Source organism: Schistocerca serialis, chromosome 5 (assembly GCF_023864345.2).
Source record: "Schistocerca serialis cubense isolate TAMUIC-IGC-003099 chromosome 5, iqSchSeri2.2, whole genome shotgun sequence".
NCBI lineage: Eukaryota > Metazoa > Arthropoda > Insecta > Orthoptera > Acrididae > Schistocerca > Schistocerca serialis.
Window position 1 is genome coordinate 271735236 of NC_064642.1, and position 25248 is coordinate 271760483.

The 25248-nt window shown below is 43.2% G+C and overlaps 1 long non-coding RNA gene across 1 annotated transcript in view; it reads left to right on the plus strand.

Moving 5' to 3' along the window:
- The window catches only part of LOC126481558 (uncharacterized), a 47721-nt gene extending 23620 nt beyond the window's left edge, over positions 1 to 24101 (plus strand). Inside the window, exon 3 of the long non-coding RNA XR_007587589.1 lies at positions 23972 to 24101. This is a non-coding gene — a long non-coding RNA (uncharacterized LOC126481558). The remainder of the gene's footprint in view (positions 1 to 23971) is intronic.
- The last annotated feature ends 1147 nt before the right edge of the window (positions 24102 to 25248 follow it).

Here is a 25248-nt window from a genome sequence, read left to right on the forward strand (position 1 = left end):
AAGCATATTGCAACAAACGGTGTATTTCTATCGCTGCTCGTTTAGTTTTTATTGCCGTTTCAAATATACCGGTCATTTTTGAAACACCCTGTAGACACTGCCTACAGGAAAATTAAAGAGAACCACTTGTATGAATTTTAAGACCTCAAACGGAAACTCAGTTCTAAGCAAAGGAAGGAAAGCAGAAAGGTGGAAGGAGTATATAGAGGGTCTATACAAGGGCGATGTACTTGAGGACAATATTATGGAAATGGAAGAGGATGTAGATGAAGATGAAATGGGAGATATGATGCTGCGTGAAGAGTTTGACAGAGCACTGAAAGACCTGAGTCGGAACAAGGCCCCGGGAGTAGACAACATTCCATTAGAACTACTGATGGCCTTGGGAGAGCCACTCCTGACAAAACTCTACCATCTGGTGAGCAAGATGTATGAGACAGGCGAAATACCCTCAGACTTCCAGAAGAACATAATAATTCCAATCCCAAAGAAAGCAGGTGTTGACAGATGTGAAAATTACCGAACTATCAGTTTAATAAGTCACGGCTGCAAAATACTAACGCGAATTTTTTTACAGACAATTGGAAAAATTGATAGAAGCCGACCTAGGGGAAGATCAGTTTGGATCCCGTACAAATATTGAAACACGTGAGGCAATAATGACCCTACGACTTACCTTAGAAGCTAGATTAAGGAAAGCCAAACCTACATTTCTAGCATTTGTAGACTTAGAGAAATCTTTTGAAAATGTTGCTTGGAATACTCTCTTTCAAATTGTGAAGGTGGCAGGGGTAAAATACAGGGAGCGAAAGGCTATTTACAATTTGTACAGAAAGCAGATGGCAGTTATAAGAGTCGAGGGGTATGAAAGGGAAGCAGTTGTTGGGAAGGGAGTGAGACAGGGTTGTAGCCTCTCCCCGATGTTATTCAATCTGTATATTGAGCAAGCAGTGAAGGAAACAAAAGAAAAATTCGGAGTAGGTAATAAAATCCATGGAGAAGAAATAAAAACTTTGAGGTTCGCCGATGACATTGTAATTCTGTCAGAGACAGCAAAGGGCTTGGAAGTGCAGTTGAATGGAATGGATAGTGTTTTGAAAGGAGAATATAAGATGAACATCAACAAAAGCAAAACGAGGATAATGGAATGTAGTCGAATTAAGTCGGGTGATGCTGAGGGTATTAGATTAGAAAATGAGACACTTACAGTAGTATAGGAGTTTTGTTATTTGGGGAACAAAATAACTGATGATCGTCGAAGTAGAGAGGATATAAAATGTAGACTGGCAATGGGAAGGAAATCGTTTCTGATGAAAAGAAATTTGTTAACATCGAGCATAGATTTAAGTGTCAGGAAGTCGTTTCTGAAAGTATTTGTATGGAGTGTAGCCATCTATGGAAGTGAAACATGGACGATAAATAGTGTAGACAAGAAGAGAATAGAAGCTTTCGAAATGTGGTGCTACAGAAGAATGCTGAAGATTAGATGGGTAGATCACATAACTAATGAGGAGGTGTTGCAGACGACTGGGGAGAAGCGAAGTTTGTGGCACAACTAGACTAGAAGAAGAGATCGGTTGGTAGGACTTGTTCTTAGGCATCAAGGGATCACCAATTTAGTATTAGAGGGCAGCTTGGAGGGTAAAAATCGTAGAGGGAGACCAAGAGATGACTACACCAAGCAGATTCAGAAGGATGTAGGTTGCAGTAGATACTGGGAGATGAAGAAGCTTGCACAGGATAGAGTAGCATGGAGAGCTGCATCAAACCAGTCTCAGGACTGAAGGCCACAACAACAACAACAAGTGATTTGTATTGCCTTATTCCCGTCTTATTTTTGTACCTCCTCCTTTCGTCGATCAATTTCCTATGTTGTCGAAGGGCTCTACAGTTACCTTACATGTACTGTCTAACATCTGTAACTGACTTTTTAGAGTTGTCCATTCCTCTTAAACTGCCTAGCCTACTGTAATATTCCTTAACGCCGTATCCACGTTCTTTGTTAAATTCACACATCTTATCACTCTTCAGTGCTTCAGTATCGCATTTCCTTCCACACTGATTCGTCCGTACAACTTCTTAAACTTCTGTTGCTGGCCGGCCGAAGTGGCCGTGCGGTTAAACGCGCTGCAGTGTGGAACCGCAAGACCGCTACGGTCGCAGGTTCGAATCCTGCCTCGGGCGTGGATGTTTCTGATGTCCTTAGGTTAGTTAGGTTTAACTAGTTCTAAGTACTAGGGGACTAATGACCTCAGCAGTTGAGTCCCATAGTGCTCAGATCCATTTGAACCATTATGAACTTCTGTTGCTCTTCATCATTTCTAAATTTCGATCTGAGAGTATGCTTGCTCATGTGTACGCCTTAGAAACCAGTATCTTATGTCGGTAACTCCGTCTGACCGGGGTGTAATTGAGCTGGGACCTCCTTGTATCTTTTCCAAGTATATCTCCTCCTCTTGTGATTCTTGAACTGTTTTCGCTATTACATAAGAAACTTATTGCAGAACTTAACTAGTCTTTCTCTTCGCCCATTCCTTCTTCCAAACACTTATTGTCCAACAACCATTTCATCTTCTTCCTGTTCCCCCGAGTTCCAGTCCCCCATGATTATTACATTTTCATCTCCCTTTACACACTGAAATATTCGCTCCATAGCCTCATATATTTCAATATCATCCTCGTATGCTTGGACGACTGGATGTGTACCTGAACTATCATCGATGGCGTTGGTTTGCTGTTGAATCTGATTAGAACAACCAGATCATTGAAGAGTTCACAGTAACTCACTCTCTGACCTACGTATTCCCCTGCACATAACGAATACTACTCCCGTTATACCATTTTCTGCTATTTTTGATGGTTCCCTAAATTTTTCTCATCAGAAATCCTTATCTTTTCCCATTTCACTTCACTGGCCGCAACTGTATCTGGAATGAACCCGCCTTTCCCTCTTCAGATTCTCTAGTTTTCCTGCTACGTTCAAATTTTTGACATTCAGTTAATTCTTCGGCTCGTAGAACGTTATTCCTTCGTTGGTTGTTCAATCTTTGTCTAATGTTCAGCTGCTCCTTGAAGGTTTAAGGTTTTCCCGTAATAAACACTGAATACGTTCAGCATAGTCCTCCTTGGGTTTGCTTAAGTTGTTAAGAGTGTCTAAAACATGTTACACACTTAGCTCCTGACCAAGGTAGCATTTCAGGTACTACATCCCGTCACTATCATACATTCTACAATTGGCTTAACCCTTTACTAGACTGTCGCACCATGGGATTGCTGATTCAACCATCATTTAAGAGGGTCTCATCTCAGTTGATTTTATGAATTCACTAGTAAAACTATCCTTTTATTTTGTCCTCGGACATAATCGTTTAGAGTCTCACTCTCGGTTGCCGCCGGAGTACACGCGCTCTTGTCACGTGAAATAAATTGTGCGACGTATATCCCCGATGATTAACCAGCAAACGTTTATTTGCGAACCCGAATCTGTTTTCTTTACTGAAACGCAACATATTCTTTTGTCTCATAAGATTCACTTTCCGCAATTACGCTGAAACTAATTGTTGAAAACTAATTGTTGATGCCCTGTAGCTACATAAGAAATTACACGAAATTTTATAATATTCAAAAGTTGAAGCCAGTAAGCCACAAGGTCAGAATGCAAGCACTCTTCATTTCCAGCTTCCCCGCACTCCACAGCAATCTGCTACTTTCAGTCAGGCCTTGTCGGAGGTTTATTTCCAAGTGGTATTTCCAACAGCTAGAAAACATCTACCTTCAGAAGAAACTCACTAGCCATCAAGACAGCCTTGCACGTACCGAAGAACAATTAATTCAATTGAATTTACCCTGCGTACTTTCTTTAAAAAAAGCTACACCTGTATGCTCTTTTGAGGCATAGCGACCGGAGTAGTTTATAAGGGCACAATACTCATAAATTATTTACCGCTATTACCATTTTAAACCTAAGTTCTATTTTCCCATCGCCGGTTACATTTGTGCCAGGGTTATACGATTCCGAAAGTAGGTGTATCGCGAATGAATTATTTGAATGGCAAATGCTTGGTAGAATCATCCTAGGAAACCAGCCACATTTTTGTCAGTCTAACTTCGATTAAAAATTGTAGCACCAAACTGGTGATATTCGACAACGTGCGAAGTATCGGAACTACACTGTTCTGACGACTTTGGCTCTGGAAATAACAGTATCTATAGTATTCTTATGACTGTAAGTGGTTTTTCACATAAAAGCTTTCATCTCTATTGAGGCTTATGATGCGCTGAAATTGCTTTCCAAGTCAGTTCTATACCTCCCTTACGACGGACATAGACTTCTTTTTTTTTTTTTTTTGCACACACTGGAACACACGCCACAGTAACTTTACATGCCAGTCACCTTATAAGTCTGCTGAATACAGGGAACTTATCACACATCCCCTACTAAGTAAAATACTTCACCAGTAACTGAATGCTGGTGACACCAAACAATACTGAGCGAAAATCTGCGATTGATTGACATGCTCCACTTGTCACTTGTTGTTCATATGAAGGCACCAGTGTGTGTTAGGAAGAAAAATGTAATCATCTTATAAGCGACCACCTATTAACAACACGATCGCAGCGACTATGTTACTGTCACCCTGCATAAAAATCAGTCTTGGTTCCACAGGCACACACAGGTGTCGCTTACGATATGTATGTTAAAGACTATATATTTTTTTTAAATCAAGAGGTTCAGCCACCCATCCGTGGGTTGTAGTCAAGGGAGGAAGACGGTCGATTGAGAATAATCATATACAGTAGATGGTGTGCTGTTTGAGGAGTCATTTAAAAAATGCAATGCTAAATTGAAGTCATAAGAAATTTACAAGATCTTAATACCAATAACTGGCTTTTCAGATCTACGTTGATACACTTTCTTGTAGAAATACCATCTGCAATTGCAATAAAGTATCTCCATTCAAACACATTCTTTTGTTGGATCCTATGGAGATGACTTTTAATGATTTCAGCCACTGATGAATCACAGTCGTGGCACTCTCATATCACGAAACAAGACACCTTTTTCGAACTTATCTCCTGAGGTCACCATACAGCAAACTCCTGAATGATTTTAGACAATCTGTCTACATCTTGTAAGTGTTCCTCACTCACTGCCCCATCCTCCCTACAGCTTTGTCTATGTGATCATCCCAAATTTAAGTTGGAGCTGAGCAGATGTCAGAGAGCGCTGTATCCAGCGTATTCTGCATCCCATGGGGAAACAGGACAGGACAGGTCAGGATCATGTTTTGACCACTAGGTGGAAATGGGAACATATTGTAGTAGCTCCGCCAGCTGTGTACAGTGTGTAAGGCCAGTGCCAAACGAAGATTTCTCTTTCAGCAAGAAGTATTAGAAAAGGCAGTACGAGCATTTAGATCGGTGTTTCCTATTGGGAAAACTTGGAAGACTCCACATCATATGGGAACTGCAAGAAGGACAAGGGTTTTGCTACCACATTGCTGTGCATTTCTAAACTACATACAGATACTGTAGTCTGAAGGAGATCTGCATCCCTCAGGGCTCATTCTTGTACACCACCCAAATATTCTTTATATCATCATTATTCTGTACCGTCCAAAAGAGGAAAAACTACAAATGGGAAACTTGGCTGGTAAATAATTTGCTAAGATATCGCTGCATTCCTCTCTTCTGATATGTCGAAAACAATACCGTCAGTGACCTGAGATCAAGAATATGTGGCAATGCTATTAAATATACAGGCACTGGTCCAGTGGAGCAGGTAGGTAGTGATTGAGGTTTCGTGCACAGGCCAGCGTGAAGGTTCTTGGCCTGTACTGTAAGAGGACGATACACCACAGACCTCCAATCACAAGCACAGGGTTCTTGTTTTGTTCTCTCATAAGCAGTTTGATGCATTGTTTTTCTGCTGTAACACACAGGAGCAGTGCATAACTACAGTTTTGTACATCATCATACATTTTGTTTTCTCACCATGACTTCGAGGTCTGTGTCAGGTGCTAAACCGACATTAACACTTTTCAGTCGATTGACTCTCACAGAAAGTTGGACATCACATGATGTAAATTATGCTGTTTCCAAAATCCACAAGATGGTTCAAATGAAACAGAGAGTTGGTGTTGCTTGCTTACAAAAGTATGGAGGACATCCAACAAGTGGAAACTGGAAGAGTTTGCGACATTGTGGAGCATTTCCAAACAGCTGCCTGAAGGTGATAACCTCCACTTTCAATTTCGTCTTCCACAGTGACGGGAGAGCAAATGTCTAGGTTGTTCATTTTGAAGAGACCAACACCACTGATTCCTCAAGTTGCATACACGTACGAGGTCACTGTTTTGGTGCTGGCCATACTAATAAGGTCTTGCCCCCACCAAGACTCTCGCCATCCCAAACAAGTGGTGTTAGTCAATCATTATGTGGTAATCAACAGAGTACCAGTGGACAGATGGGATGGAAAAGATACAGCTGATATGGGACAATGTACTTTAATAAGCACCACAATCCATAGCGCTATCAATTTTAGCAATTTTAGCAGTTTTTGATTTATTGCAGTGCTGAGCAATGAGACGGCAGCATGCTTCGCAATTTCTGTATCAATAAACTACCCCTCCAGTACTCAGTGTGTACCATATAATAGATTGCGAATGTAGATAGATAATTGTGCAGTACGTCCATTCATAGTTAATGCTCGAACATATACACCAAAGTATACCAGGCAGCGACTCATACCAAAGTGGTTATATTTCTAGCACTTCGATCATGTGTGTAATTTACATTTACGATTGCCCATTTTCCCTATGTGGATGGGAGTCATGGATTATTCTACCATTCTTTCAATAAAGCTGCAGATTGAAATATCTTCCTGCATTGTCTTTGATCAACTGTCCATGCAATATTGTCGCCGATTTAATTTGCAGCTGACCAGAAATAGCATTGTACTATGCCCACTACAGTCCATGTCTCGTGAAGGAACAGATTGAGCTGATTCGATAACTACTATTCAGCGAAGACTGTTCCAGACTAATCTTACGGCTGCCACACAAGAGCACAAGATCTTTCCAGGTGTGTGCATTAAAGGAGATAAGCACACCTTATGCATAGGTATGAAAGTGTTTTGATGATACACCAGACGAATGAGAAGAAACGTGTGGTTTATGCATGATGGAGCTACAGATGGAAGGAGTTTGAAGCATTTTATCTAAACCAACTGTACTATAAATTCTAATGAACTGTTCTAGTGTCTGGGGCCAGTACCAAGAAGATATCGCAAAGTGAGAAACGATTGCAGAACATAAACACATGCACTTCTAAGTTAACATGATTGTGCACTTAAAAACCCTACAATGTTAAAACGGAGAGAAGCGGGAGAGTTGGGTCATGTGAAGGATCCACAACACATGCACAGTCACTGACGACACAGAAAACAGAGACAATGCACTGTAGCTGTAGAATATGTGCTTGGAAGTGAGTGGATGCATTCGAACATAGCGCTCTACAATACCATCCCACCACAAAACAGTTCATTTGCGCTAGGCGTTGACAATTCTACTACATTTAGAAGCAATTTTAGAATACGTTTCGAGAAGAGATTTCATGATCGCATGGGCAAAAGTGACATAAAATTGATAAAATTACGAAAATTGAGGGAAAATACGTATCAGTTCAGGTAAAATACACCAAAATGCAGGGAAATTGAGGGAGGAAGAGATAGTTCTTGCATGTCCTCTGCCTGGAAATATTGACGCACATGTGAACTAGTATATGACAGCAAGAGAAATACGAGAAAAAGGTGATGTGGGAGCAACTGGAACCAGGGAAACATTCATTTGTTATCGACAGCGATAAAACGACTGTATTACAATTTTTTACGTATTTTACCACCAGAATCGGAGAGGAAAAGAATATGTGGAAAACACTGATAAGGAGAAGGGGCAGGATGATAGGACATCTGCTAAGACATGCGGGAATGACTTCAATGGTACTAGAGGGAGCTGTAGAGGGCAAAAACTGTAGAGGAAGACAGAGATTGGAATACGTCAAGCAAATAATTGAGGACGTAGGTAGCAAGTGCTACTCTGAGATGAAGAGGTTAGCACAGGAAAGGAATTCGTGGCGGGCCGCATCAAACCAGTCAGTAGACTGATGGCCCAAAAAAAAATTTCTGTAAGGTGTCCTCAGGTAAAGAGTGTCGTATTATCAGCGTTCTATTTCTGGTCAGATTAATATAGGGTAACATCAACAGCAGCACAAAATGGCGTAACAGGAGTAGAATTCGTTATGAATAGGAAGGCAGCGCAGAGACTGTGCCACTGCAAACAGTTCAGTTATATGGTTCTTCTTATCAGAATCGACATTAAACCAACACCAAAAACGATACTTAAGGGACACATGCCGACGTCGCAAGTTGAAGATGAAGATATAAAGAAAGTATATATGGATACTGAAAGGGTAATACCATACGTAAAGGGAAATGAAAATCTAATAATCATGGGGTACTGGAATGCAGTTGCACGGGAAGGAGTAGAAGAAACTGTTACAGGAGAATATGGGCTTGGGACAAGGAGTGAGAGAGGAGAATTACTAATTGAGTTCCATAATAAATTTCAGCTGGTAATGACAACTATTCTGTTCAAGAATTGCAACAAGATGAGGTATACTAGGAAACGGTAGGGTGATAGGGAAGATTTCAGTTAGATTGTAACATGGTCAGACAGTGATTCCGAAATCAGATATTAGATTTTAAGGTGTACAGAGGTGCAGATAAAGACTCAGATATCGGTGTAATTGCGATGAAGACTAGGCTGAAGTTTAAGAGACAAGTCAGGGGGAATAAATACACAAACATGTAGGATACGGAAGTACTGAGGTATGACGAGAAATGCTTGAAGTCCCTACGGCTGTACATACATGAGTAACGAATAGTTCAGTAGGCAGTACAGTTGAAGATGAATGGACATCTCTAGAAAGGGAAATCAGAGAAGTTGAAAAGGTAAGTGCGAAGATATCATGGGTAGCAGAAGAAATACCTTAGTTGATCGATGAAAGAAGGTACAAAAATGTTCAGGGAAGTTCAGGAGTACAATAATACAAGTCGCTGAGGAATGAAATAAATAGCAAGTGCAGGGAAGCTAAGACGAAATGGATGCATGAAAAATGTGAAGAAGTCAAATAAGAAGTGATGTCGAAAAGACTGACTCTGTTTATAAAAAAGTCAAAACAACCATTGGGGAATTAAACGCAAGGGTGGTAACATTACGACTGCGACAGGAAATCCACTGTTCAATACAGAGGAGAGAGCGGATAGATAGAAAGAGTACAGTGAAGGCATCTATGCGGGGAAAATTTGTATGATATACCGATTTAGAAGAGATGGAATATCCAGCATTAGAATCAGAATTTAAGAGGTCTTTGGAGGGCTTAATATCACATAAGGCAGGAGGGGTAAGTGGTAGCAAAACGATTATTCCCGTTGGTGTGTAGAATGTATGAACCTAGCGCCATACCGTCTGAGTTAAGGAAAAATATCATCCACACAATTTTGAAGACTGCAAAAGCTGACAAATGCGAGTTTTTATCGCACAATCAGCTTAACAACTCGTGCATCCAAGTTGCTGACAAGAATAACATACAGAAGAATTGCGGATGTATTAGATGGCGATTAATTTGGTTTAAGAAAAGGTTAAGACACACAAGAGGCAATTCTAGCGTTGCGGTTGATATTTGAAAAATCAAGACACATTCATAGCATTCGTAGACTTAGAAAAATCGTTCGACAATGTTAAACGGTGCAAGGTGTTCAGAATTCTGAGGAAAATAGGGGAAGGGTGAGGTGGGTAATACACGACACGTACAACACCCAAAAGGGATTAATAAGTGTGGACGATTAAGAACAAAGTGCACAGATTAAGAAAGGTGTATGAGATGGTCTTTCGTCCCTTCAGTTCAGTCTGTACATCGAAGAAGCAAGGATGGAAATAAAAGAAAGGTTCAAGAGTGGAATTAAATATCAATATGAAAGGATATCAATGATACAATTCACTGATGACATTGCTGTCCTGAGTCAAAGTGAAGGAGACTTTATGATCTGCGGAATGGGACGAAGAGTCTGATGGGTAGAGGATATGGATTGAGAGTGAATCGAAGAAAGACGAAAGTAACGTGAAGTAGCAGAAATGATAACAGCGAGAGATTTAACATGAGGATTGATGGTCGCAAAGTAGATTGAGTGAAGAATTCTGCTAACTAGGCAACAAAATGACCAATGACGGATCGTGCTAGGAGAACATTAAAAGTAGACTAGCACTTTCAAAGAGGACACTCCTGCCAAAGGGAAGTCTAGTAGTATCAAACATAGCCTTAATTTGAGGAAGAAATTTCTGAGAATGTACGTTTGGAGTCCAGCATTGTGTGGTGGTGAAACATGAACGGGGGGGGGGGGGGGGGGGAGGGGGGAAACTGGAACAGAAGAAATTCGAAGCACTTGGGATGTGGGGCTACAGACGATTGTTGAATATTAGGTGGACTGATAAGGTGAAAAATTAGGAGGTGATGCACAGTAACAGAGAGGAAAGGAATATGTTGAAAACTCTGATAAGGAAAAGGGCAGGATGGTAGGGTGTCTGTTAAGATATCAGGGAATGACCTCCATGGTACTAGAAGGAGCGGTAGAGTACAAACTATGTAGAGGCAGAAGTATATTGGAAAATATCCAGCAAATAACTGAGGGCGTAGGTTGCAAGTGCTACTCTGAGATGAAGAGGGTGGCACAGGAGTGGAATTTGTGGTGCACCGCATAAAATGACTCAGAAGACTGATAAGCCTAGCAGAAAAAAAATACCTGTGGAGGAACTGCAATATACAACTACAGAATGTATTGCGTGTTTGGCCCTCACTAACAAACAGTATTGACAATGTGCTTCCCTGTACTGTCCAGTCACAATCATGCAGCATCATCTAACAGTTATCCTACAAAATAGTTGCTGCATGGCTTTTAACAACATTCCACTGTATATGTGTTGAGTTATTAGTGATACATGCCAGCTGACTGTTGTCTTCGATGCTTTCCTGGAAAGGAGAACCCTCAGCCTCTAAATTGACGTGGATCTGCATTAAATAATTATAGAAAGTAGATGGAGTGATTAGTTGAGACAGGTTGTAATGAAGTATGATACAATGTAGACAGATTATCCATTGTAGATAGAGAGAGAGAGAGAGAGAGAGAGAGAGAGAGAGAGAGAGAGAGAGATGCAGCAGCATCTCCCTCTCATGCTGCTGCATGGCATTTATCACGCATTTAACAGTTTTCTCCCGTTGTTCTCTTGGGTTGCATTAGTTGCGTAGTATTGAATCATTTACGGATGATTGTTCTGTGTGACTTAGAGCGCTATTCACCTACTGCCTTTAACAGCAAGCATGTCCATACTACAGTCAACAGAGGACTTCTGACACATGTCTGGTGAATCATGTCCATCCATGAAAAACCTGTTGCAGCACACTCCTCTAGACGAACGATGTTTATGATAAGTACTCCATTTCTCCGCCACATTTGAATCACAGAAATCGAGTATTCATTTTCATAACTGCAGTGATTCTTAGTTAGTGACAGATGTTCCTGAGGTACTTCAAATGCAAAGTATTCATTTGATTCACGAGTTTCCTGGTTAAAGTGCTACTGTGGTATGGCGTCTAATTTCACATGTCAAAAGCCACGGCTACGAGTTTGTCTGTTTCCTTGTAAGATGCATATCCTATCGTTGACGATCATTTTTTAGGACTGATGTGAGCATAGTACAAATTCTGAACCGTAATCGTATGTGAACAATGGGTGTTATACACCTCTCTAAAGCTTTATTGTACATGTATCACAAAGAATCTTGTTTTCTTTGATGAAGAAGAAAGTAGTTTTATCATCTTAAAATTTGTCACCATGGTGAATGGGATAGAAATCTTCCAAGGTGAACGTATGGTAGACGTTGGACGTACATATCCTGTATTAGTGTGTTAAGAGCGTTGCAGTCTACATGACTAGTAATTCGGAAACCACGCGGCTTTAATATTACAGCGTGTTTAAGTGCAGAACCGTGTAGCTTTAGGAGTGTGTCGATCATTTCTCTCTTGACGATATCTTCTTGATATTGGTCCCAGACACTAGAAAAATCGTTTGGAAATGATAGTGGAGTTGATTTAGGTAAAATGCTTCACACTTCGTCCATCATGCATAAACCACACGTTTCTTCTTCTCAGTTTTTTATATCATTACAACACTCTCATATCTGCTATACCCAGATAAGCGGTGCTAACCTCCTCAACATGCACGAGTCAGGAAGGATGTTGTTCACTTGAATGGGTGCTGTGAGTCAGATTGGCATTGGGCAGCCTTTGCTGAGTAGCAGTTATAGATTCATCTCGATCTATTTCCTTATGAGACGTGGAATGTAGCAGATGTAGTACCCACCAACTTATGGTCAACTGCAAATTAAATCGGTGACTGTGCTGCATAGACAGTTGGTCAAAGACAATGCAGGAAGATCTTTCAATTTCCAACTTTATCATATAACTGAAAGAGTGCTCTGCGACTATCATCTACATAGTGAAATACAGGCAATCGTAATCTTAAATTTCACACTTTGATCGAAGTGCTAGAACTACACTCCGGGAAATTGAAATAAGAACACCGTGAATTCATTGTCCCAGGAAGGGGAAACTTTATTGACACATTCCTGGGGTCAGATACATCACATGATCACACTGACAGAACCACAGGCACATAGACACAGGCAACAGAGCATGCACAATGTCGGCATTAGTACAGTGTTTATCCACCTTTCGCAGCAATGCAGGCTGCTATTCTCCCATGGAGACGATCGTAGAGATGCTGGATGTAGTCCTGTGGAACGGCTTGCCATGCCATTTCCACCTGGCGCCTCAGTTGGACCAGCGTTCGTGCTGGACGTGCAGACCGCGTGAGACGACGCTTCATCCAGTCCCAAACATGCTCCATGGGGGACAGATCCGGAGATCTTGCTGGCCAGGGTAGTTGACTTACACCTTCTAGAGCACGTTGGGTGGCACAGGATACATGCGGACCTGCATTGTCTTGTTGGAACAGCAAGTTCCCTTGCCGGTCTAGGAATGGTAGAACGATGGGTTCGATGACGGTTTGAATGTACCGTACACTATTCAGTGTCCCCTCGACGATCACCAGTGGTGTACGGCCAGTGTAGGAGATCGCTCCCCACACCATGATGCCGGGTGTTGGCCCTGTGTGCCACGGTCGTATGCAGTCCTGATTGTGGCGCTCACCTGCACGGCGCCAAACACGCATACGACCATCATTGGCACCAAGGCAGAAGCGACTCTCATCGCTGAAGACGACACGTCTCCATTCGTCCCTCCATTCACGCCTGTCGCGACACCACTGGAGGCGGGCTGCACAATGTTGGGGCGTGAGCGGAAGACGGCCTAATGGTGTGCGGGACCGTAGCCCAGCTTCATGGAGACGGTTGCGAATGGTCCTCGCCGATACCCCAGGAGCGCCAGTGTCCCTAATTTGCTGGGAAGTGGCGGTGCGGTCCCCTATGGCACTGCGTAGGATCCTACGGTCTTGGCGTGCATCCGTGCGTCGCTGCGGTCCGGTCCCAGGTCGACGGGCACGTGCACCTTCCGCCGACCACTGGCGACAACATCGATGTACTGTGGAGACCTCACGCCCCACGTGTTGAGCAATTCGGCGGTACGTCCACCCGGCCTCCCGCATGCCCACTATACGCCCTCGCTCAAAGTGCGTCAACTCCACATACGGTTCACGTCCACGCTGTCGCGGCATGCTACCAGTGTTAAAGACTGCGATGGAGCTCCGTATGCCACGGCAAACTGGCTGACACTGACGGCGGCGGTGCACAAATGCTGCGCAGCTAGCGCCATTCGACGGCCAACACCGCGGTTCCTGGTGTGTCCGCTGTGCCGTGCGTGTGATCATTGCTTGTACAGCCCTCTCGCAGTGTCCGGAGCAAGTATGGTGGGTCTGACACACCGGTGTCAATGTGTTCTTTTTTCCATTTCCAGGAGTGTATATAGATAACCTAACATCATTGGTATAGGACGCTGTCTGGAATAATTTGGTGTATATGTTCTAGAATTAACCGTGAATGGAAGTACTGCACTGTCATCCATGTACATTATCAGTATTGTATGTGGTACACCTCAAATTAATGGAGGGGTTGTTTGGTGATGATACAGAAAATGGGAAGCATGTTGTCATGTCACTGACTGGCGCTGAAAGTATGGAAAAAGTGGTAAAATTGCTAAATTTGAGAGCACTATGAACTATGGTGCTTATTACAGTACATTGTCGCATATTGATGGTGGCTTCTCCATCCCAACCATCCTCTGGTACTCTGTTGAGTACTACATAATGATTGACTGACACTACGTTTAAGATGGTGAGAGTGTTGCTAGGGGCAAGACCTTCAGGATATGGCCAGCACGAAACCATTGATCTCGTACAAGGATGCAATATCAGGAAACAATGCTGTTGGTCTCTTCAAAATGGACTACCTAGACATTTGCTATCCTGTAACTGTGAAAGATGAGATGAAAAGTGGAGGTTATCACCTTTGGGCAGCAGTTTGGAAATATCCCACAATGCTGCAAACTCTTCCAGGTTCCACATGATACATGTCCCACACATTTTTGTAGTTAATGAACACCATCTCTCTATTTCATATAAACCATCCTGTCTGTTGTGGGAGCCGCATAATTTACACAATACTATAGCCAACTTTCTGTGAGACACAACGGATCAAAACGTGTTAAAGACGGTTTAGCACCTGACATAGAGGTCGTGGTGAAGAAAAAAAATGTAGGGTAGTGTAAAAAACTGTAGTCATACACCGATTCTATGTGTTACAGCTGGAAAACAACAGCTTATGAAGTAACAACATAAGGAGCCCGTCCTTGTGGTTGTTAGAGTATGGGACATGGTACTCCTATATTATGGGCGATGGAATTATACACTTTCGTGCGAGTTACTTCGATCACTATCTGTCAGCTCCATTGGACCAATGCGTGTATATATAATAGGATGCCAGATATTCTTGGTGTGAGCACAGTATATGTTTTCGATATATCGAGAGAGAGGGACGCAAGTTTTGTAATGGATTATATTAGCAAAGTTTTTGTAGTTTTTCTCTGCTGGTTGGAATAAAATAACTGGGATAGATATAACGTCTGAGTAACATACATGAATGCACCCTGAGGGATGTAGATATGCTATGGACTGATGTATCAATAGGCAGTTAGGAAACACACCACAGTGTGGTAGCAAATTCATTGCCCACCTTCTAGTCCCCATATGATGTGCACTCTTCCTAGCTTTCCCAGTACGAAACACCAGTGTAACTGCTTGTACTGTCTTTTCTGCTATGTCGTGTTGCAGGAGAATGATTCGTTTGGCGCTGTCTTTTCACACTGAACGTAGTTGGCAGAGCTACGACAACATGTTCCCATTTCCACCGAGTGGTCAAAACATGACCTGTCACATTAACCCAGCTCACGCAGTTTCTCCATGAGATACAGATTGTGGTAGATATGGTGCTCTCTGACTTCGGCTCAGTTACCACTTAAACTGGAACGTTCATGTGGACAAAACTGCAGGGTGTTAGCAGCAATGACTGAGAAACACTTACAATTTGTAGAGATACAGTCTAAAACCACTTGGGAAGTTTGCTGTATGGTGTACTCAGCAGATAGGTTCGATAAAGGTGACTCATTCCGAGACATAAGAGTGCCACAAATATGTTTCACCATTGGCTCTGATCACTAAAACATATGACCTTAACATCCAACGCAAGCGAGTGGTTGAATGGAAAAACTTTATTCCAAATCGGCATTTCTACCGGAAAGTGTAGTGCTATGGATCTGACAGCCAGTATATTGATCATAGAATGTTGTACTTTCCTTACGACTTCATTCTAGAACTGCGTTTTGTAAATGATTCCTCGCACAGCACAGTATCTTCTTTAGGTCAAGAATGAGATTTTCACTTTGCAGCGGAGTGTGGGCTGACATGAAACTTCTTGGCAGATTAAAACTGTGTGCCGGACCGACAGTCGGTCCGGCATACAGTTTTAATCTGCTAGAAAGTTTCATCTTCTTTAGGTGAATGTTCTCAATCAACCATCATCTTCCCTACCCTGTAGCCTTACAGATATATTGCAGAACGTCTGTTGCACTGTCTACATGTTATCCAGATAGAATGCGTTACAGATTGTGTTCGTCAGCGTAAGAAATACCTAGGAGCGGCATGAAGGTATTGCAAATATCGGCTTAATACCACGTTTCTTAGCCGAATTGCTTCTAAATAAGAAGGGTGATTTTTTGAAGAGGTTACACGGCTGGCAACGTGTACCCACACTTTCGGCCAGTTAATACATGCCTCGCTATAGCCGCCTATATTTAATATCGTGGCATTTGTGTGGAAGACCACTTCATTCGGAAGCAGTACCATACATCGATTTATAAAGCATCTGTAGTTCTTAACATGGATATCATTTTGACTCTTGTGTGTATCTTTGAGACGAAGACCACTTTTTCATGCAGGGTAACAATAGCATGGTCGTTGCCAGCGTGTTTTTAATAGCAGGTCGCTTGTAAGACGATTACGATTGCCTCTCTCTTCCTAAGACACACTGGAGCCTCTGCCAAGAAAGACAAATGGAGCATGTCAATCGATCGTAGATTTCCGCCCAATATTGTTTGGTGTTACCAGCATTCAGTTATAGGCAAAGTGTTGTGCTTAGTAGTGGATGTGTGATAGATTCTCTGTGATCAGCAATCTTATAAAGTGCCGGGATGTAAAATTACTGTGGTCTTTGTTCTGACATGCGTGAAGTAGATAACTGTGAGGTCATAAGAGAGGTATGGATTTGATGTGGAAAACAGCGATTTCAGTGAATCGATAGAATAATGGGAATGAAAGAATATCGTCAAAAATTATTTCAAGTCATTAGAATGGTACAAATATTTATATTTCCAGAGCCACAGTCACCAGGAGGAGACATTTCAGATGCTTTGCTATTGTCGATTGTCACCAGATTGGTGCAACGACAGTAATATTTAGTTGGAATTACACTGATAAATACGTGGCTTGTTTCATCGTACGATTTGGCCTGGCATGTGGGTGTTTGGCAGGGGTACCCAGTGACCAGAGCGAAATGACATTTCCAGCGTCAGGCGGGAGCCATCGCTAAGCCTCAGGAACTGGTCAGCTGGGTGAATAGCGAACTAATACTCACCTTGGGTTTGGCTGCCTCTGCGATCGTTTGTGTTGCAAGTCTTCTCCGATTTTTATGTCGACATTTGAGACGATCCATCATGGTGAGTATTGGCACCAGATGTGTTGATTACATCCAAATTCGAACCATTCCGGTCATCCTGGACACCAACTATGAGCAAGCGATCTTTTCCAGTGGGCACAGTCTGACTAAAATCGGGCGCTATCGCCAATGGATTGGGACACGAGCGTGTGTTATGTCAGAGCATTTCAGGGATCTCCAATGTCTAGCCATGACAACTACTACTATGGATTGGATTGTGTTTTAAGTGTGCCATGTTTAGTGCTTCTCAATACATCGCAGACGACTCTGTTTTGCTGTGATATTTGTGCTGTTGTCTTTATCCTACTCCATAGTAGGCCCTTCCTCCTCCTTCTGAATGTAGCAGAGAGAAATAATTTAAGAATCCTATAGTCCTTAAAAAAACCAGTCACAACGTAAAAATCCCGATTGATCAACTTGTTGTTTCCGATAGCGGTACTGTGAGCGCGCATCTCTCCAGCCCCTCCCACACATTGTGTAAGAACATACCATGCAGATGAGCTGAGTTCCATATTCTCAACTGCCCCCAACGTAATGGACCTCTGCCACATGACCTAACTGTGCTAGTATCCCCAATAGGAGGAAAGGGGAAAAAATCTGGACGGTGGAAGAGAAGGGTTAGGAAACTAAACAGTTGGTGGATCGAATATCGCCAAACATACCATTTCTAGAATCCACAAACAGAATTCAATAAAAAACTGGCTGCACACAAAGTAACTGACTTAATTAACTATTCAATCAAGCTGATTGAGTGAGGGAGGGTTTACTACCAGATGTCTACTACTTTGTTCAGGATAAAGGGTAGCGTTAGTGAGGCACATGAGAGATGCTACCTACTTCTTCTTGAATGTCCTTGTTCCATTCGCTACAGATTTCCATAGCAGTTTAAATGTGAGAACTAAGAGATGATGAGTGTTGAGGGGGCAGGGGACAGTTAAGGCAGAGAGAAGGTGTGGGGGATGGATCTTGGTCTGTGTGTTTTTGGCATACATTGGTTCATACAAACAGGAAGCAGCCACTTGGGGCAGAGAGGTACAGAGAGAGAGAGAGAGAGAGCATATGTACCGATAGTAATATCTTGGGTATCAAAACTCGAAGGGTTGCTCCCACCTGAAGCATTTGTTTGGGAGTTAGGGTGACATCCAGTCTGCATGCCCCAAAAGTCGGCTGGCGTGTGGTGCAGCTAACAGTGGTTGCGGGCCCTGAGCATGTGGGAATACGCAAGGTCGCTGGCACGTGGTCAGGCTGGTGTACAGCGGACAGCACATGCTTCATGATCGAAAGATTTTTAACGGGGTAATTTTGTGTGGCTAGTTATGTTGATGGTATTCCTTGTGCAATCAGAATAGGAAAGAAACGATCGATTTAATTACTTCTCTTTTATGTATTCTACAAGATCTACATTTTGCCAAACAGGAGAGAATGATGAGCAAGAGAGATCCATCCTGTGCAAATAGAATTTTATAAATAAATAGTATATTTTTAACTCAATTTCCTGTCATGGGGTCCCTCCTGTCAAGCACAGAGACACCAATTTCCAGCTGTGGAGTAAGGGGGGCTCGGTGATTTCTCTGAGAGGAAAGGGTTAATTGATCGATTTAGTTATTAGCCAATCAAATTGATAGATTGGAAGATGGCTATTCGAATAACTCAGGCCTCAAAGTATACTTGTTTTGGCGACGGGGAAGGTACTGGGTTGGAAGTTTCCAGAGGGCTGGGGGAGGAGCAGTGGGATGGGAGGATTGTGATTGGTTTCTCAGAAGGACAGATTATATCAAGGGGTTCGTAAATCCACCCCCAAGGGTTCATAAACCACTTGACAGCACAGTATGTTAAGCGGACAGGGAGAGAGGTCATACATCAATTACATTTTCCTATGAATTATGCAGCCCACTCCAACGAATGTCCTTGTAGACTCCTTGCTCCACTGCTCACGACGATAGGCAGTAGAAAGCTTTTTTACCCCACGCACTACTCGTTTCAGCAGCATGTTCTTTATTATTATCATTCATAAGATCTTCATAAGATGATTTTATTTCCTGTAAAATGCATGCACAATATTTTGATTTACAACAAGCCTGTTTTATAACATTTGCAGTAGATATTCTTCCAGTTTGTGGAAAACATCCTAGGGTCGTACATGATGAATAACTTTTGGCTGAAGCACCTGGACCGTTTGCACATTGCCATATGTTGTATCACTGTCAGAAGTGTCTTTCGATTCAGATGCACGATGAAACTATTCTCATGATTGTCAGATGCTTTTATTAAAGATTCCAAATGACAGTCGGAAGGAAGTCATCTTGTAATTGGAATTGTATACATGATCTGCACCCTGCCAAACAGTTGATGGAACGGTACTGGTAGCTTTAATGCTTTCATAATTTGGCCATAACAAGAGACCTCCATTGCTGTGTATCTTCACACATTTAAACAATAAACAAGCAAAGACCATCATTTTTATAATAAACGGCTGTACGTGTATCTCAGACACATAGACACAAAATTTTACAACCGTTATTTGTAAGGATGGTGAATTTTTAAACACACATGCCATACACTGCCAAGGGACACAACTGTAACAAATTAAGCTATAACAAGAAGAGAGAATTTTTTTGAGCCTTGAATAAGTTGAATGTATAAAAAAGCAAAGCTATAATGCTTCTAGCGCTAGTGTTTAGTATCAATTATGGCGTCCAGTCTAGTGAAACCCACACTTTTATTGCACCTAATTAATCAAAAACTCGATTTTTTTGAAGTTGTGGGCTATAAAAGAATCCTTAAACATTTTAACACATTTCAGTATCGAGACAAATACTGAGAACTGGCTTCTACATAATGCTAAATAATGGTGTGAAAGCTGGACTATTTACACAAACTTCTTTCTTCACTATAGCCGACATATTCGTCTTAAGAGATTCAGCAACTGTATTGATAGTTGACATAATTCTCATTTGTTGTTATGCCTCAGCTGCATATTTTTAAGGAGACACATGTTTCTATCACTCAGAATCATCTTTAAATTTAAGTATTTGTGGCAGAAACCCGTCTTTCCAGTTCAGAACGATATACACTGAAGGGCTGGTGCTCGGGCGTCTCCCACTTGAGTTGGCGTAACTTCAGCGTTACGAAATTTGCGATCTGTCGACGTGTGTTACCATGAAGCGGCAGCACAATTCGTCGCACCATTCCACAGCGGAGGTTTTAGACAGATATGCTATCTCATAGACATTCTTCATACTTCGACCGTTGTTGACCGGTGTTTGTCCTTCGGCAGTCACGAAAATAGACTGAAGCCCCAAAGAAACTGGTACAGGCATGCGTATTCAGATACAGAGATATGTTAACAGGCAGAATACGGTCCTGTGGTCGGCAACTCTTATGTAAGAAAGAAAGTGTCTGGTGCAGTTGTTAGTCGATTATTGCTGTTTCAATGGCAAGCTATCAAGATTTAAGTGAGTTTGAACGTGGTGTTATAGTCGGCGCACGAGCGTTCGGCCACAGCATCTCCAAGGTAGCGATGAAGTGGGGATTTTCCCGTATGACCATTTCACGAGTGTACCGTGAATATTAGATATCCGGTATAACATCAAATCTCCGACCGCTGCGACCAGAAAAAGATCCTGCAAGAACGGAACCAACGACGACTGGAGAAAATAGCTCAACGTAAAGTAAATTTGTATGTACTGACTTGGCAGAAAATCCTAAGAAATTTTGGTCTTATGTCAAAGCGGTAGGTGGATCAAAACAAAATGTCCAGACACTCTGTGACCAAAGTGGTACTGAAACAGAGGATGACAGACTAAAGGCCGAAATACTAAATGTCTTTTTCCAAAGCTGTTTCACAGAGGAAGACTGCACTGTAATTCCTTCTCTAGATTGTCGTACATATGACAAAATGGTAGATATCGAAATAGACGACAGAGGGATAGAGAAACAATTAAAATCGCTCAAAAGAGGAAAGGCCGTTGGACCTGATGGGATACCAGTTCTATTTTACACAGAGTACGCGAAGGAACTTGGCCCCTTCTTGCAGCGGTGTATCGTAGGTCTCTACAAGAGTGTAGCGTTCCATAGGATTGGAAAGCGGCACAGGTCATCCCCGTTTTCAAGAAGGGACGTCGAACAGATGTGCAGAACAATAGACCTATATCTCTAACGTCGATCAGTTGTAGAATTTTGGAAAACGTATTATGTTCGAGTATAATGACTTTTCTGGAGACTAGAAATCTACTCTGTAGGAATCAGCATGGGTTTCGAAAAAGACGGTCGTGTGAAACCCAGCTCGCGCTATTCGTCCACGAGACTCAGAGGGCCATAGACACGGATTCCCAGGTAGATGCCGTGTTTCTTGACTTCCGCAAGGCGTTCGATACAGTTCCCCACAGTCGTTTAATGAACAAAGTAAGAGCATATGGACTATCAGACCAATTGTGTGATTGGATGGAGGAGTTCCTAGATAACAGAACGCAGCATGTCATTCTCAATGAAGATACGTCTTCCGAAGTAAGAGTGATTTCAGGTGTGCCGTAAGGGGGTGTCATAGGACCGTTGCTATTCATAATATACATAAATGACCTGGTGGGTGACATCGGAAGTTCATTGAGGCTTTTTGCAGATGATGCTGTGGTGTATCGAGAGGTTGTAACAATGGAAAATTGTACTGAAATGCAGGAGGGTCTGTCGCGAAATGATGCATGGTGCAGGGAATGGCAATTGAATCTCAATGTAGACAAGTGTAATGTGCTGCGAATACATAGAGAGATAGATCCCTTATCATTTAGCTACAAAATAGCAGGTCAGCAACTGGAAGCAGTTAATTCCATAAATTATCTGGGAGTACGCATTAGGAGTGATTTAAAATGGAATGATCATATAAAGTTGATCGTCGGTAAAGCAGATGCCAGACTGAGATTCATTGGAAGAATCCTAAGGAAACGCAATCCGAAAACAAAGGAAGTAGGTTACAAATGGTTCAAATGGCTCTGAGCACTATGGGACTCAACTGCTGAGGTCATTAGTCCCCTAGAACTTAGAACTAGTTAAACCTAACTAACCTAAGGACATCACACACATCCATGCCCGAGGCAGGATTCGAACCTGCGACCGTAGCGGTCTCGCGGTTCCAGACTGCAGCGCCAGAACCGCGCGGCCACGTCGGCCGGCGAAGTAGGTTACAGTACGCTTGTTCGCCCACAGCTTGAATACTGCTCAGCAGTGAGGGATCCGTACCAGATAGGGTTGATAGAAGAGATAGAGAAGATCCATCGGAGAGCAGCGCGCTTTGTTACAGGATCATTTAGTAATCGCGAAAGCGTTACGGAGATGATAGATAAACTCCAGAAGAAGACTCTGCTGCAGAGACGCTCAGTAGTTTCGAGAACATACCTTCACCGAAGAGTCAAGCAGTATATTGCTCCCTCCTACGTACATCTCGCGAAAAGACCATGAGGATAAAATCAGAGAGATTAGAGCCCACACAGAAGCATACCGACAATCCTTCTTTCCACGAACAATTCGAGACTGGAATAGAAGGGAGAACCGATTGACGTACTCATGTTACCCTCCGCCACACACCGTCAGGTGTCTTGCATAGTATGGATGTAGATGTAGATGTAGAAGTGCAACCCTTCTGCAAACTACTTCAGATTTCAGTGCTAGACCATCAACAAGTGTCAGTGTGCGAATCATTCAACGAAACTTCATTGATATGGGCTTTTGGAGATGAAGGCCCTCTAGTGTACCCTTGATGACTGTACGACAGAAGACTCTACGCCTCACCTGCGACCGTCAATACCACCATTGGACTGTTGACGACTGGAAACATGTTGTCTGGTCGGGCGAGTCTAATTTCAAGTTGTATCGAGTGGATGGACGTGTACGGGTATAGAGACAAACTCATGAATCCATTAGCACTGCATGTCAGCAGGTGGCGGCTCTGTAATGGCGTAGAGCGTGTGCAGTTGGAGTGGTATGGGATTCCTGATACGTCTAGATACGACTCTGACAGGTGACACGTAGGTAAGCATCCTGTCTGATCACCTGCGTCCATTCAGGTCCACTGTGCATTCCGATGAACTTGGACAATTCCAACAGGACAATGCGTCACTCCACACGTCCAGATTTGCCACGGAGTGGCTTCAGAAACACTTCTGAGTTTGAACACTTCCACTGGCAACCAAATTCCACGTACATGAAGATTATTGAGCATATCTGGGATGCCTTGCAACGTGGAGTTCAGAACAAATCTCCACCGCCTCGACCTCCTACGGAGTTATTCCGAGCCCGAGCCGGATTCATGGTCTAGTTCCTTCCAGCACTACTTCAGCTATTGGTTGAGTCCATGCCACGTCGTGTTGCGGCGCTTCTGCGTTCTCGCTGGGGCCCTACGTGATATTTACAGGTGTACCAGTTTCTTTGGCACTTCAGTGCATATGAGTGTGGTACTATGATATCTGTTTCTGAACTGGCGAGACGTGTTGCAGAGGTGTTGTAAGTGATATTGTGTATGCTTTTTATGGAAAGGCGAAGATTCACACAATACGAAATAGAACTGTAACGCTCGGTGTCGGCAGGGAGACGAAGTGACGTACATCGAGCTTCCGGCGCCGCGGGCGCCACAGGCTGTGGCAGTGACGGCGCCGCCGACGCCGGCGCCGCGGCCGACGGTGCGCTTCCAGGACGAGGTGGTGGCGCTGGAGCCGGGCGAGGTGGGCCCGTACGGCGCGCGGCCCGGCTACAGCTCGCTGCAGCGCCACGGCCACCGCCCCCACCCCCACCCCCACCACCAGCCCCAGCAGGCCCGCCCCCACGCCGTCCGCAGGCCCTCCGCCGAGGGGCTGCACCTGGGTCGCCCGCTGCACCTCCACCAGCCGGTACGGTAACAACGTGTCCGCCCTCTCCCTGGCCGCTACTCTGATGTGCGCGCTTACGTTGTCTAACACGAATGTAAACCGTTCTCTAAAACAACGCAACACGGACCATAGGACAATCGCTGCTTACAACGTACCCATAGTCCATTGTGTATGTAAGGAGTTCCTGTGATACCTGTACCGATCAATGCTAGCCTATGGAATACAGATAGTTTCCACCCGATCGCTATCGCACTAGCGTTTGTTACTGCGTACATCAACAATCGAAATGTACGAGGCCTGTTCAGAAAGTAAGCTCCGATTGATTGCCAAATTGAAACCACAGTGAACATCAGAAATGTTTTACTTGTAACAATTAGCTACACCTTTCAGCTACTTCTCTACGTAGTCGCCGTTCTGACTTAGACTTTTGTCATAGCATTGTACCAACTTTTCAATAGCCTCATCATAGAAGGCAGCCGCCAGTGCTTTCCGCCAATTCTCCACGCTGGCCTACACCTCGTTGTCTGTGTCAAAATGTTGTCTTCAAAGACGGCGGTTCATGTGACCAGAGATGAAACTCAGGGGGAGACAATTTCGGACTGTATTGTGGGTAATCTCACATTTCCATTTGAAAACGATGCAGGAGCATCTTCTTGCCCCTGCAGAATGCGGCTGAGAATTGTCTTGAAGAAGAAACAGCACGACAGTTATGTAATGTTAGCTGCATAGCTTCAGGCGAAATTTCTCACCAGGCCCTCGTACTTGGCGGCAGACACTATTTTCTAGACATCTTTACGCACTCACTGCGAGCTCAGAAATGAGAAGAGCGACGTGATGCTAACTGGGGTTATACTAGAGACACTACCCAAAACATCTGCGCAAAGCTTTATCGGATTTTCATAGTCGTTTCCCTTTCGCGACCGATCGGAGCTTACTTTCTGAACGCCCCTCGTAAAAGACAATGGTAATAAATGAAAATCTCACTCTAGCTAGCCGTC